Genomic DNA, 13,558 nt, shown 5'->3' on the forward strand with positions numbered 1-13,558 from the left:
CCCCAGGATATTGTACCCCCATTGGACACCTCAACTCCCGTGCCCCCAGCTGTGACAGGAAAAAGTGGGGCAATAGATTTTGTTGAGAACTTATTCTTTTCAGATACCATGCTGCTGTGAGCGGCACTGACATACATTGCAGCTCGCTTAAGTGTTCTTAGTCTCCCCATTTTACAGATGAGAACGATGTGGCTCATTAAGCCACTTGCCCAAGTGACAGAGCCAGCTTTTGAAACCTAGGCTGTTGGATCCTACATTCTTACAGCATTTTGTGCAAGAGCACCACTGGTTAATGCTCAAGCTCTTTTCAAGATTTTCAAGTTCTCAAGATTGCATGGTTCTCAGGTGTGGACCACCCCCCTCCCCTTGACCTGGCTTCCTGGAAATCCTCTTATAAACATTATTCTTCCACAGGTCAGTCTTGGAAGCCCCAGGCGAGGTCAGGGGACAGCCACCTAGGGCAGGGAAGTCGAGTTTCTAGGCCATAAATCCCCTGTCTCCGACATGCCCCTTAACTGCTTATCTTTGGAAAACATGACCCGGGATAAGCCAGGGGAGTGGCAGGCCAAGTCGTAAAGCAGCTGGCTGGGGGACACAGGGTGTCCCAGGTTGTGTTCCCGATATCTCGACTGGGTGATGGTGGCAGACTGGCCCACTCTGGAAAACAGCCTGACCCATTAAGAGGACACAGGAAAGTCACTGTAGGCCTTCTCTCATCTGTCCTCAGGACATCCATTCTGCCAGAGTCCATCTGAGCCATTACCTTGTGTCTGTCCTTCCTCCTCTGATTTGTTTCAGATGTGTGAATATGATATGAAAGCTCTGATTTCAAAGGCCCAGCGGATGGAGGCTCCAGCCTCTTCGGCCCCAGGCTCTGCATTAGGGTCCTTTCCCAAGGATGGATGGATGGATGGTTGGATGGTTGGATGGTTGGATGACAGCATCACACATCGTGGCAGCAATGCCATCTTCCCAAAGGTTTTGTCTTCCTGACAGAAAGGCTACCAGAACCCCCTCATGCCAGAGTGAGACAAGTGGAAGAAAACTGGAGAAAAAATTCTATTCTCACTAGCCCAGGTGTGAGCAATCGGAAAGCTCAAGTGACCACGGATTGGGGTAGGGAGGCAGGGGGAGGGCACACAGTGAACCTATAATCATTGGAGACAGCTTTCCAACAGCAGTGTCTGGGGCAGGGCTCCTCAGCCTCAGCTGTGCATCAACATCATATGGGGAGAGTCTCTTAAATACCATTGCTGGGACCAACCCCTGGAGACACCAATTTAATTGCCAGAAGATGACCTTGGATGCTGAACTGTAGCTGTTCTTGTGTTTGTTCTCCTTTTAAGATTCTCTGCTGCGGTATAACAAATTGCCACAATGGAAGGAGCTCGAAACAACACACATTTATTATCTCATGTTTTAGGGGGTCAGGAATCTGGACATGACTCAGCTGGAGCTTCTTTCTGCTCCAGCATCTTTCACAAGGCAACAATCAAGGCTTTGGCTGGAGCGGGGGTCACATCTGAAGGCTCAGCTGGGGAAAGATCCACTCTCCTGAAACTCTGATGTCGTTCCAATTTCTTGATGGCTGTTGGCAGAAGGCCACCTTTGGTTTTTTGCCCACATGGGCCTTCCCAGCCTGGCCCCTTGCATCACAGAAGCTAGCAAGGGAGAGAGCCTGCTAGTGAGACAGAAGTTAGATCTTATGTAACCTAGCATAGACATGACGTCCCATCTTCTTGCCATATGCAAGTCACACGTCCTCCCCCATGCTCACAGGGAGGGAATTACACCCTGGGTGTAAATACCAGGAGGCAAGGCTTATGCGGAGCATCTCAGCATCTGTCTTCCACAAGGTTACTAATGCACAGCCAGGGTTGAGAACCATTAATCTAGGGCAAATCCCTCAAACTGAACCTGTACTTCTCGTGTTGTCAAAAACCATAGACATCTCCTGAGGATCTTGTTAAAATGGAGATTCTGGTCAACACCTGAGACTATGCATTCTTACAAAGTCCCAAGTGATGCCAATGCCGCTGGTCCTCAGACATTTGCAGGGAGTAGTGAGGACCTAGAAAATTCTGCAGGGCCAAACAGGTTCTTTAAGGTTCAGTTCCCATCCTGCCTTCATTAAACTTAAAGTGTCCTCCCTGAATGTCGTAAAGCATGAAGCTCAGTCCACAAAATATTGGATTAACCAGAATCCCGTATTCAGGAATACATCACTGAGCATGCCTCCTATTGCCAGTCACAAAACTGTAATAATCTAGTTTCTGAAATCTCTCTCAACAGATCAAATAAGTTAATGCATGTGAATAAAGACGTGCTCTGTAATGCATTCCAGTGAGGCTACGGAAACCTACTATGATCAGCGCCAGTGCAGATCAAACTTGGAAGCAAAGGGAAAAAACACTGAGTTCCCAGTACAGACCCTTTCAATTAAAACTGTAACTGTCATATTTCTTTGATTCTCAGAAAAAGGTCTGAAATCCAAATATGCATTAAAACAGATGCATACAATCAATACAGTGGGGTTTTTTTTTGTTTCCCTAAAGCATCGTTAATAATCTGATGTATATTATTAGTGCAATTATCCGCTATGTCCTCTTCCTCCACCTTTGCTCCCTTCAGTCCAGCCTCAGCACAGCCACTAGAGGTGGCCTCATAAAATCTAAGTCAGATCAGGTCCCTCCGCTGTGCAAAACCCTCCCACAGCCCCCGTCTTGCTCAGAGTGGAATCCAAAGTTCCTACCATGGTCTACTGCAGGATCAGGTGCCCTTGACCTTTCCGACTTCATTTTCTACCCCCTCTCCTTCACCCAATCTGCTTGAGCCATGTCAGCCTCCCTGATGTTCTCTGAATAGGCACAGCATAGCTGCACTTCTGTGTCTGGAACACCCTTGCTCCCATATTTACATGCCTCGCTCCCTCACTTCCTACCTGTCTCTGCCCAAATGTCGCCTTATCAGAGAGGCCTTTCATCACTATTTGTAAAAGAGTCTCCTAATCCTGCTTTAATTGACTTTATGGTACTTACTGCTTCTTTCCTGTCCTGCTCTCAAAACCAGAAGGTGCATCCCCTGAGCGGTCTGCCTTATTCACCGCTATGTCCTCTGCACCTGAGTGGTGCTCAGGCCATAGTTGGCACTCCAATATTTTTTGAAGGAATAATAGACATCGGTGGTGTGTAAAACTTCAGAAAATATGAGAAATACAACACCCTTAAAAGTCCTTAGTCAAGTAAAAATTACTGTTAACCCATTTACAGGCAAGAGAACAGAAGGCCAGAAAGATCAGGTCATTGGTGGGACCCCTGGTAAGTGGCAGGGTGGCAGGGCTGGCATTTCAACGCTGTCTTTGTGGCTTAAAAGTCCAAGGCCTCCCCATTACTCCATCCAGGACCTCGTGTGAGGTCAGAGGGGAAGCTGAGTCTGAGCTAGTGCATCAAACTATCTCCAAGAAACCCAGAGGGTTTGGAGCCCGTGGCGTCTGGGCTCTCTCTTTAGGAGCTTTGCCTACACTTGAGCCCTAGAAGCAGGATAGCAGATACCCAAACCGGCTCTGTACATGGAGCGCAGCTCTGTTGCCATGTAGAGTCCTCCAGGCCACAGCCCAGAGAAGAGAGTAAGGAAGCTGCTGGCCCAGCTTTTGTAACCTTAGAGAACTTTCCTCTGAGAATGTCACCGACCACTATCACAGACCCAGAGTGGGGATGAACGCTTCCTAACTTATTCGTATAAAGGTGTATCTAAACTAATCTGGATTATACCACCTGCCACTTGGAAACCAGATAAAGACCAAATCGAGAAAATAGTACATTGCCCCCCAATACCCCTTGACTCATCATCCCAAGATAAACCGGAAGGATGTATGGGAAGGCTGTGCATACCTGGGTTCAAATCCTATCTCTGCTGCTTACCAGCTGTGTGACCTTAGGCAACTTACTTAACTTCTCTGTATCTCATTTATAAAACAGGGATGTTTCTAGTCTCCTAGGAACAGTAGAAGAATTGAATGAGATGGTCTGTGTAAAGCGCTTGGCGCATACTCACTACTCTATAAATAGGAAGGTTTCATTTTTTTTTCAAACCCATGGGTGTGTACAATCCTTTATTTCAAACTAACAAACACTTTTCGTGCACCTACAGTCTGCAAGTCTTCTACCAATTTTATCTCACTCCATTCTAGCAGCCGCCTGTACAGCCTGTCTCCATGAACAGCTTTCGGCACCAAAGCATCTTATACGTAGAGGAGGAATGGTATCCCTTCAACATGCAATCAACCTAAGTAATATCCGATAGTCTCTGTGTGGTGTCATTTGTAAGTCTTTGAAAGCGAGTGTGTGTGTGACACCCAGGGCGCATCTCAGCTTGGACTACCCACACTTCAGGTGGCTCCGTAGCCACCTGTGGCGGGCCGTGCTGTACTGGGCAGCACAGGTCGTCCTGGATGCAAGCTCCCCTAAGTGAGATCATCTGAGATCAGGACGCTTCTCTCTCCAGCAGCTCTGTCCCTACACCTGGAAGACCCCATCTGTCCATAACCAGCCAGCTCTTCTCTGTAACTCTGTAGAACCCCAGGGCACAGAGTCCCCCTCCTGGAGGCCTACGTGCAGCAGGTCCCGCTGAACCCAGCCCAAGCACACTGGTCCACTGAGGAAGGAGAGCGTGGAGCCTGGGAGTTTCCGCCCAGTCCTCCTGCCCACGGTGACACTGCCCTGCCCTGCACCCTGGACCCTTTCCTGTGTGTCCTCCTCTGACAATGCTGTGTGAGCAACACAAACCAATGAAAACAAATATCTGAGTGTGAATCCTTAATAAACAGACAAACTGGAGCAGTGGGGACTGTGGCAAACGAGAAGCCACATGCCCCATCGGAAAGGGTCACCTCGCCTCCCTTTCTGCCATTTGCTGTCAATCAGGACATGAGCCCAGTGCGGCTACATCTCCTAGTCTTTTTTTATTATTATTAAGATTTTTATTTATTTATTCATGAGAGAGCCGGAATGAGAGGCAGAGACACAGGCAAAGGGAGAAGCAGGCTCCCTGTGGGGAGCCTGATGCAGGACTCGATCTCAGGACCCCAGGATCACGCCCCGAGCCAAAGGGAGATGCTCAACCGCTGAGCCACCCAGGAGCCTCATCTCCTAACTTTTTAAGGTGACTGAGAAATTGAGATGCTTATAGGAAAGATTCTGATATTTAGTGTTGGCTTGATAGATTTGTTCTTCAGAGCGATATTAAGTTCACAGAAAATTGACCAGAAAGTGCAGACATTTCCTATGTACCCATCGCCCCTAGGCAGGCATGGCCTCCTCCGTTACCAACACCTCCCACAGGAGGGTACGTGTGTTACAATCCACCAGCCTGCATGGACACGTCATCATCACCCAGGGGCCATACTTTACATTCCCCTGCCATGTGCTCGCTCTTGGTGGTGTATGTTCTAAGAGTTTGGACAAATGCATAATGACATGTGTTCACCATCGTAGTATCGTACAGGGGGACTTCGCTGTGCTGAAAATGGTCTGTGCTCTGCCTCTGCATCCCTCCCTGCCCCCCAAAGCCTCAATGCCTGGCCACCACTCATCTATTTACTGTCTCCATAGGGTTGCCTTTTCCAGAGTGTTCTATGATTAGAATCATACAGAAAGCAGCCTTTTCAGGTTGGCTTCTTTCACTTATTCCTATGCAGTGAAGCTTTATCCGTGCCTTTTCATGGCTTGATAGCTCATCTCCTTTTAGCGCTGAATACTCTTCCATTGTGTGGACAGACCACAGTTTATTTATCCTTTCCTTTTCCTGAAAGACATCTTGGTCACTTCCAAGCATGGGCAATTATAAATAAAGCTGCTATAAACCTCTGTGTGTAGGTTTTAGTATGGACCGAAGTGTTCAACTCCTTTGGGTAAATACCAAGGAGTAGGATTGCTGGATCGTATGGTAAGAATGTGTTCAGTTTTATAAGGAACTGATAAACTGCCTTCCGAAGTGGCTATGACATCGTTCATCTCCACCAGCAGGGAACGGATTCCTGTTGCTCTACGTCCTCACCAGCATTTGGCGGTGTCAATATTCTGGATTTGCACCATCCTAATAGGTATGCAGTGGTATCTCGTTGTTCCTATTTAAAATAGCCAGTGAATCCCCAAAAGAAAAAAAAAATGGCTTCTGCTTAGCCAACATAGCTGTTGTAGAATAGCAGAAGTGGACAGTGTTCTATGGAGCAGATCTCCGAAGTGGGGTGCACAAGCTCGAAGGCACACAAGTTGATCCCCCAGGGAGCCAGAAAACCAGCAAGACTTGGAGCTACGCTTGCTTTTGTATGCCATGCTAATGGAAGTTCCCATCTTGCGCACATGCTGTGCTCCACCTGCCGTGCATTTGCAATGTGGCAGATATTCTGGTTCCCTAAGTTCCATGCCTGTGACGTGCTCAGTTGCAGCTGCAACTGTGACAAGTGGTTGTGTGCAATATGAGTCTTCATTGCCAGCACCCCACCTTCCATTCAGTCCTGGAAGCTTTCTGCTTTGTGCCCCAGGGCCTTGGCCGACTTCTGGAGAGCTTGCTGCACCCCTGCAAAGCATAGCTGGAAGGGCAGGGGTGTTGATGGTCTAGGAGGTAACTCCTGATGGGTTGCAGGCACAGATGGAGAAATATCCCAGCTTCTAAGCCTCTGGACAGATGATGCCCAGTGACAAAATCAAGCCCAGTTGTCCTCACGGACAATCCACTCACAAACACATCATTATGTTGACTTTGCCTCTGTCCCGTCTCCCCATTCGCCTACTCCTTCACTCTTGCTACCTGGGATCCCATCCAGGTAAACTACCTGCACACAAACCCTTCACAAGTTTTGCTATTAGAGGGATATGAGGACAGAACCTAATAAATGAACACTGTTGTTCATGTACGCAGTCGCACCTAAATAGGTATACAGGCACTGGCAATCTTACCAAGAGCAGTGTAGGATCAAAACCTATAGACCTTGCAGATCATGACTCTAGTGCCTAGCTATGCAGACAGTGGGCTCCATCCCATTCTGGAGGGTGTGGCTGTCACCAACTCCCAAAAAGGTCCTACCTGTAATCAACAACATTTTCAAAAAACACAGCAAACACAGCTCCTGCCTTTTTTATTATTATTATTTTTTGGTAATAATCTTTATTTTATTTGAGATTTCCAGAGAAGTTGTGCAGGAAGTACAGAGTTCTCCATGCCACGCGTACCCATGCCCCCCCCCCCATACACCCCACCTCGGTTTACTCTGTTATTAACCTCTTGCATTAGTGCAGTACATTTGTTGCAAGTGATGAACTGATATTAATAAAAGCCGGTAGTTTGTATTAGGGCTCATACTTGGCAGCGTATATCCTACAGGCTTTAACAAATATATAATGAGGTGTATCCACCACTACAGTGTCATGCAGATAGTTTCAGGGCCCTGAAAATCCTCTGTGCTCTGCTACTGCTTCCCTCTGCCTCCTGTCAATGACTGGTCCTTTTACTGTCTTCATAGCTTTGCCTTTTCTAAAATGACAAATAGTTGGACTCATACAGTATCCAGCCTTTTCACATTTGCTTAATCGCTTAGCAATATCCTGATGTTTTCTGCATATCTTTTCATGGTTTCCTACCTCACTGTCAGCCTCTATTTTAAAAAATCACACACATAGCAGAAAGGAAAGATTCAGGAGCAGCTTGATCTAGGTGTTCAGTGTTGTCATCAGGATCCAGTCTCTTTCCTTCTCTGACTCTGCCTTACCTAGTGTCCCCTTCATCCGAAGGCTGGGCATTCTTGCAGTCACAAGAGGTTCTAGCTCAGATCTGACAGTTTTAGATACACACTCAACCTGATACAATCACTCCTAAGAGGAATGGGGCTAGTTAATGTGACTTGAGCCAGTCAGGGTCCAACCCTGGGGCTGAGGTTAGGCCCTGTCTTTCCACTCTGGAGGCTTCTAGCAAGAGAAAGTTGGGGCCAACACTAGGAAACTACCAAAGAGAACACCCCAAGCCCTCCCCAAAGATGAAACACGAGCCTCAAGCTTTATAGGGTATTGAGCTCTCTACATCCTACCATGCTGACGTGCTCTTTTCTGGCCTGATTCCCTAGGATAACCTTGCCCAAATCTGTAAGCACAGCTTTCCCTGAAATAAACATTGCTGGCTCCCAGAGAACCAGTCCCCCTAGGTTTCTGGTGGACCTTGAATTAATCACAAAATTCCAGTCTCTGTTTGGTTCTCATGGGCAAAAGATGTGAAATGCCATAGGTTTTTGGTCTGTACTTTTCAACTAAGAACTCTGTCCAGGAGCTGCTGCATGGCTTATTAAGACTTACCAGAAGTCAGGATTTATAAACCCAAATAGCACAACACCAGCGCTTACCAAGCACTCTGGTACTTCTGAAGAGTTCCAAGGGCCCTGATTCATGATCCCATGACTCTGGCTAGCTCCCCATGAAATGCACACATCGTTGGAATTCCAGGGTAGGTAGGTGGGTCACTGGGCCCTTTGGACCACCTTGTGCTCTTCCACAAAGGAGTATTGAAACCTTCAAAAATAAATGTATCACTCAAGCAACATCCAAGAATGTGGTGGTTGTAAAAACCTTACCCAATGCAAAGATGCATAAAAAGTGAAATAGTTCAGGATACCCTTTCCATCCCCAGTCCTATCTCCTCTCCGGATGTGGAAACCATTAATATTTTAGTACGTATCTTTCCAGATGTTCTCTTGTGCATTTATACTGCATGCATAGATGCACTAATTTAATTTTTTAAAGATTTTATGTTTTCATTTGAGACAGAGAGAGAGCATGAGCAGGGGAAGGGGCAGAGGGAGAGGGAGAAGCAGACTCCTCGCTGAGCAGGGAGCCCGATGTGGGGCTTGATCCCAGAATTCCAGGATCATGACCTGAGCTGAAGGCAGATGCTTACCAACTGAGCCACCCAGGTGCCCCTCATTTAATTTTTTAAATACTATGAAATACAATATTTTTAATATATATGTATGTATTTCTAAAATGTGTTTTCCCATTTAAAAACATGCCTTGGAGACCTACCTATTTCAGCCCATGCAAATCCACCTTGTTGCTTTTAACAGTTGCAAAGAACTCTCTAGTGTGAATGGACTGAGGTAATGTTCATCACTGTGCTGATTCATATGCATTAACTCATTTTAGCCTCAGTTACCCCTCTGCCTTCATTCCTTCCCTCCTCCCAGCTCATTCACTCCTTTACATTCTACCAGCCTCCATGCTCTTCCACAAGCACAGGAGGCAGACTCCTGCCCCAGGACCTTTGCACTGGCTGCTCCCCTGTCTCCAGTGCTCTCCCCCAGAAAGCTGCTTGTCTCTCTTCCTAGTACTTCCAAAATTCCAACCCACCCTTATCCTAACACTTCATATCCCACTTCTGGTATTTTTTCTCCTTGACCAGCTCCTCTATGATCCCTCCCCCTCCAAGGATGTCACCAACCCACCAGGGCAGTGATCTTTGTTTTGCTCACTGCTACGCCCCCAGCGCCTAGATCAGCGCCTGCACACTGTAAGCCCTCAACAAACGTTTGTTGAATGAATGCACTGATGACAGCACTGTGTGCTTAGCACTCTCCTTATTCCCAACTTACTCGAGAGGAAACCAAGTCACAGACAGAGGAAGGTTGGTCAAAAGACTCAACATACCAAATGCAATTATAGCATCACCAGAAACTGTCAGCTGCACCCTCCGTTGTCACTGGGCTTCTCTTGATTCGTTCACGCGATAAGTATCCATCAAGTGTGGGCCACGGCCCTGGCTCTGTGTCTGGGTGATTTGGGCAACAATCCACCTCCTGCCTTTAAGCAACTTACAGTCTGTTGGGTGGCAAGCCTAGAAAAATCACAATGACAATTTCGAGGCCACCTCAGGGTCACGGCAAGGACATTAGCAAGATTTGGGGGTCAGGAAGGCTCCCCGGAGGAGATGAGACATCCAAGGCAAGGGTGCAGAAGGAAGAGCATCCCAGGGGGAAGAAACAGATGGGCCGCACCGTGGAGCTCAGAAGAGGGAGTAGTTAAGTAACTAGAGGCCAGAGGAGGCAGGGAAACTGTGTCTGGCCAAAGGCACTTCTTCCCTCTCTTTGGGTGGGAGGGTGGGGGGGTGCAGGAGAAGAGCCCAAGCCCGCTCAGCCTGGGCGAGGGGGATGGCCAGGGACATTTGGCTGGAGCTTCAAGTGTCCCTTACACTTCCAGGCACTGGGGGCTCCTTCTGCTTTAATCCACGGAATTAGCTCCCGGCCCCACCAGCGCCAGTTCCCGAATTGCTAGATGGCAAAGGTCAATGCATTAAGCAGCGCGGACGCAGGCCCAGCCGTAAATCCCAGAAGCAGCCAGAAGCAGCCAGTCGTATTTCACGGGCCGCCGGGCCATCGACCGGCCCATCCCCGCAGGCCGCCGTTTACGAGCCTCGCCAGCCCCCCCGCGCCGCCCCCCGCACGCTGCCCTTTGATCAGGGAAATCCAATACGTGAGGCCTGGGCTTTGTGGACGAGCAAGTCTAGATTAAGGGAATTAACCACAGTGGATCACAACTCATAAAGCGGTGCCCCGGGCCCCACCGCAGCGCGGCCGGCCGGTGGGGGCGGGGGCTGCTGCCCAGGGTCCCCGCCGGCCACCAAGGCCCCCTGCTCCCCGAGCAGCACCCGGTGCAGAGGGGGAGGCTGTGAGCCTGAGCCTTTCACCTACCAACACCGAGGGTGGGCTTTTCCTGCAGAAACTGGGAGTCCTGGTCGCGCACCTTTCTCTCTGCCGTCATTGGTTCATCAAAGACGCACGATGAGTAGATGTGGGAGGCACTGTCCTGGGTTGCATTTTGTCACCCAGAAGGATAAGCCCAAATCCTCAGCGCTGGCACCAGTGAACATAACCTTGTTTGGAAGTAGGGTCTTTGCAGATGTAACCTAACCGAGTTAAATTGGAATCTACTGGGTTTGGGAGGCCGGGGCGTCTTTATAAGAAGAGGAGGGGACAGGCAGGGAAAGGGGCCATGTGATGACAGAGGCCACGATCGGGGTGATGCAGCCACAAGCCGAGAAATGCCAAGGATCGAGGCAACGCCAGGAGCTGGGGGAGGGCCCGGAACAGAGTCTCCCTGGAGCTGGCGAGAAGAACCAGCCCTGCTGACACCCTGGTTTTAGACGTCTGGCCTCTTGAACCGTGAGAGAATGCATTTCTGTTGCTCTAGGCCACCTGGTTTTTGTGGTGTTTTGTTATAGCAGTCCCAAGAAACTACCGCAGGCCACAGCAGCAAATGAAAGAGACCCAGTCTCCACCTGCAGGAGCCACCTGGGTCCCTGGGAGACAGACAAGGATGAGGCTGTTGTCATGAGATGCAGTGAGCTCTGGGAAAGAGAGCGCTCAGGGCCATCTGGAGGGCAGAGCAGGAGCACCTAGCATGAAGGTATCATGGAAGGCGTCCAGGAGGAGGTGAGGTTTAGGTTGAAGCTTAAAAGTGATTGGAGTTGGCCAAAGACTGGGAGGGAACAGTGCAAAAGGCAGGGAGCTTCAGCCAGAGAGCTTCCAGAGGTGAGTGAGGAAATGGTGCATTCAAGGAAACCAAGACTTCTGGGAGAAGAAGAGAGGTGGGAAGAGGGAGAGGTGACACTGGCTGGGTGACTGGTCAGGGAGGACCCTGCGTGTCAGGGTTAATGAGCTTGAGGTTATCCTATGGGTGTAGAGGAGCCTCGGGGCAAGGGAGTGAGATGGCCAGGGTTATGTTTAGAGGTTATTCTGGTAGCTGGGTATTAATTGGGGTAATGCTAAATATACCTGGGGTGCTTCAGACAAAGTGGGAGTCTCCCGATTAAAGGGCTGAGGGGCCCAAAGCCCTGTTTCCATCATCTCTCACTCTTATAATGTGGAAAACATGAGAAAGAGACTTCTGGTGAGCCAGGCTCACAAGCCATGCAGCTGGCCACGAATTCTCTCCAGGACTTTGCCCAACACCTGCCGGGTGCAAGTCCTAGACCTACATCAGCAAGCTCGGTCCCTGCTGCCCAGGAACTTGCCAAGTCAGAAATGTCCTCCAGGCTGCAACAATGGAGCACAGACTGACTGTTCTAGGACAATGCGGAGTCCAGTTGTGGTCAGAAATAGGGTCCCAGGGGATCCCTGGGTGGCGCAGTGGTTTGGCGCCTGCCTTTGGCCCAGGGCGCGATCCTGGAGACCCGGGATCGAATCCCACGTCGGGCTCCCGGTGCATGGAGCCTGCTTCTCCTTCTGCCTATGTCTCTGCCTCTCTCTCTCTCTCTCTGTGTGACTATCATAAATAAATAAAAAAAAATAAAATAGAAAAAAAAAAAAAAAAAGAAATAGGGTCCCAGGAAAGCATTCCCCATTGAGGAGGTAAATTTTAAGCTGGGCTGTGAAGTAGGTAATTTCAATAACACAACAGTAAGAAGAATGAGAATTTATTGAGCACCTACTATATGCGCATAGGGCTTTGCAAACGGCTACCTCTTCCAATCCAAGCAACTGGTGGGTGCCACACCCAAACTACAGACGAGGAGGTGGGGCTGGAGGTAGGTGACCTGCTAAGGTCACACAGCTCTTGAGTGGCGCAGTGGGGCTGGGAGCTCCGCTGTTACTTTATCTGAAACCTGTGTCCTTAATTAACCACCTACCACCACACACCCTGATATGCTCTTCTTTCTCTTTTCTGAGTTTTGAAAAGAGAAGACGAGCAAGAGAGAGTCAAGGAAAGGAGCTGCAAATCAGGCACAGGTTGGGCTCCGTTTCACTAAGGAGGGTAGTGGGGGGAAGGGAGCCCTCACCCCCCTGCACCACCATCACATGAGCATCATCCCAGCATCTCCCCTGGAAGAGGAACCAAGCTCATCCATCAGCAGCTGATGGACCAAGTGGGAAAATAACCCCCAGACACTGATTCATACATATCCAGTACATTCCAAGGACGATCCATTCTCAGGTTTGGGAAGCCAGAGTGAAATGGAACCTTCAGGTCAAGGTGGATGCTTTAGGCAACGACTCTCACCATTCTGGTATGATCTATGGAGGAAATTTCTTCCTACACACTGTGGGTCCTTCCTTCTTCCCTCCTTTTCTCTTCCTACCGCACACATCATAACTGCAGATTTTATTGCAACAACAAGAAAACTGGAGAGTATGGTAGGCACCCCTAAAGATGTCCACATCCTAAGCCCCAGAACCTATGAATATGTTATGTTACATGCAAGGAGGACTCCTGGTAGCCGATGGAATTCAGCTTGCTGCTCAGCTGAGCGTAAGGTAGGGAGATTATCCTGGTTTATCTGGGTGGGCCCAATGTAATCAGTGGGGGGAGGAGAGGGAAGGAGGGAGGAGAGGCAGTGTCAGAGTCATATGATGTGAAAAAGACCCCACCAGCCATTGCTGCTTTGAAAGCAAAAGGGGGTCGTGCAGCCTCAAGAAGCTGGAATAGGCAAGGAAACGGATTGTCCCCTGGAATCTCCAGAAGGAACACGGTCCTGCTGGCACCTTGATTTCAGTGCAGTGAGCCCGTTTCTGACCTCCAGAGCT

The 13,558-nt window shown here is 49.1% G+C and overlaps 1 long non-coding RNA gene across 1 annotated transcript; it reads right to left on the minus strand.

Annotated features, from left to right (window-relative positions):
• Window positions 1–7,137: 7,137 nt before the first annotated feature.
• Window positions 7,138–11,042, minus strand: LOC118352428 (uncharacterized). The gene is made up of 3 exons (XR_004809558.2): window positions 10,727–11,042; window positions 9,687–9,873; window positions 7,138–8,555 (listed from the first exon to the last, which is right to left on the minus strand). It is a non-coding gene; the product is annotated as an uncharacterized LOC118352428 (long non-coding RNA).
• Between the last annotated feature and the right edge of the window lie 2,516 nt (window positions 11,043–13,558).

This window comes from Canis lupus, chromosome 26 (genome assembly GCF_003254725.2).
Source record: "Canis lupus dingo isolate Sandy chromosome 26, ASM325472v2, whole genome shotgun sequence".
Taxonomy (NCBI): Eukaryota; Metazoa; Chordata; class Mammalia; order Carnivora; family Canidae; genus Canis; species Canis lupus.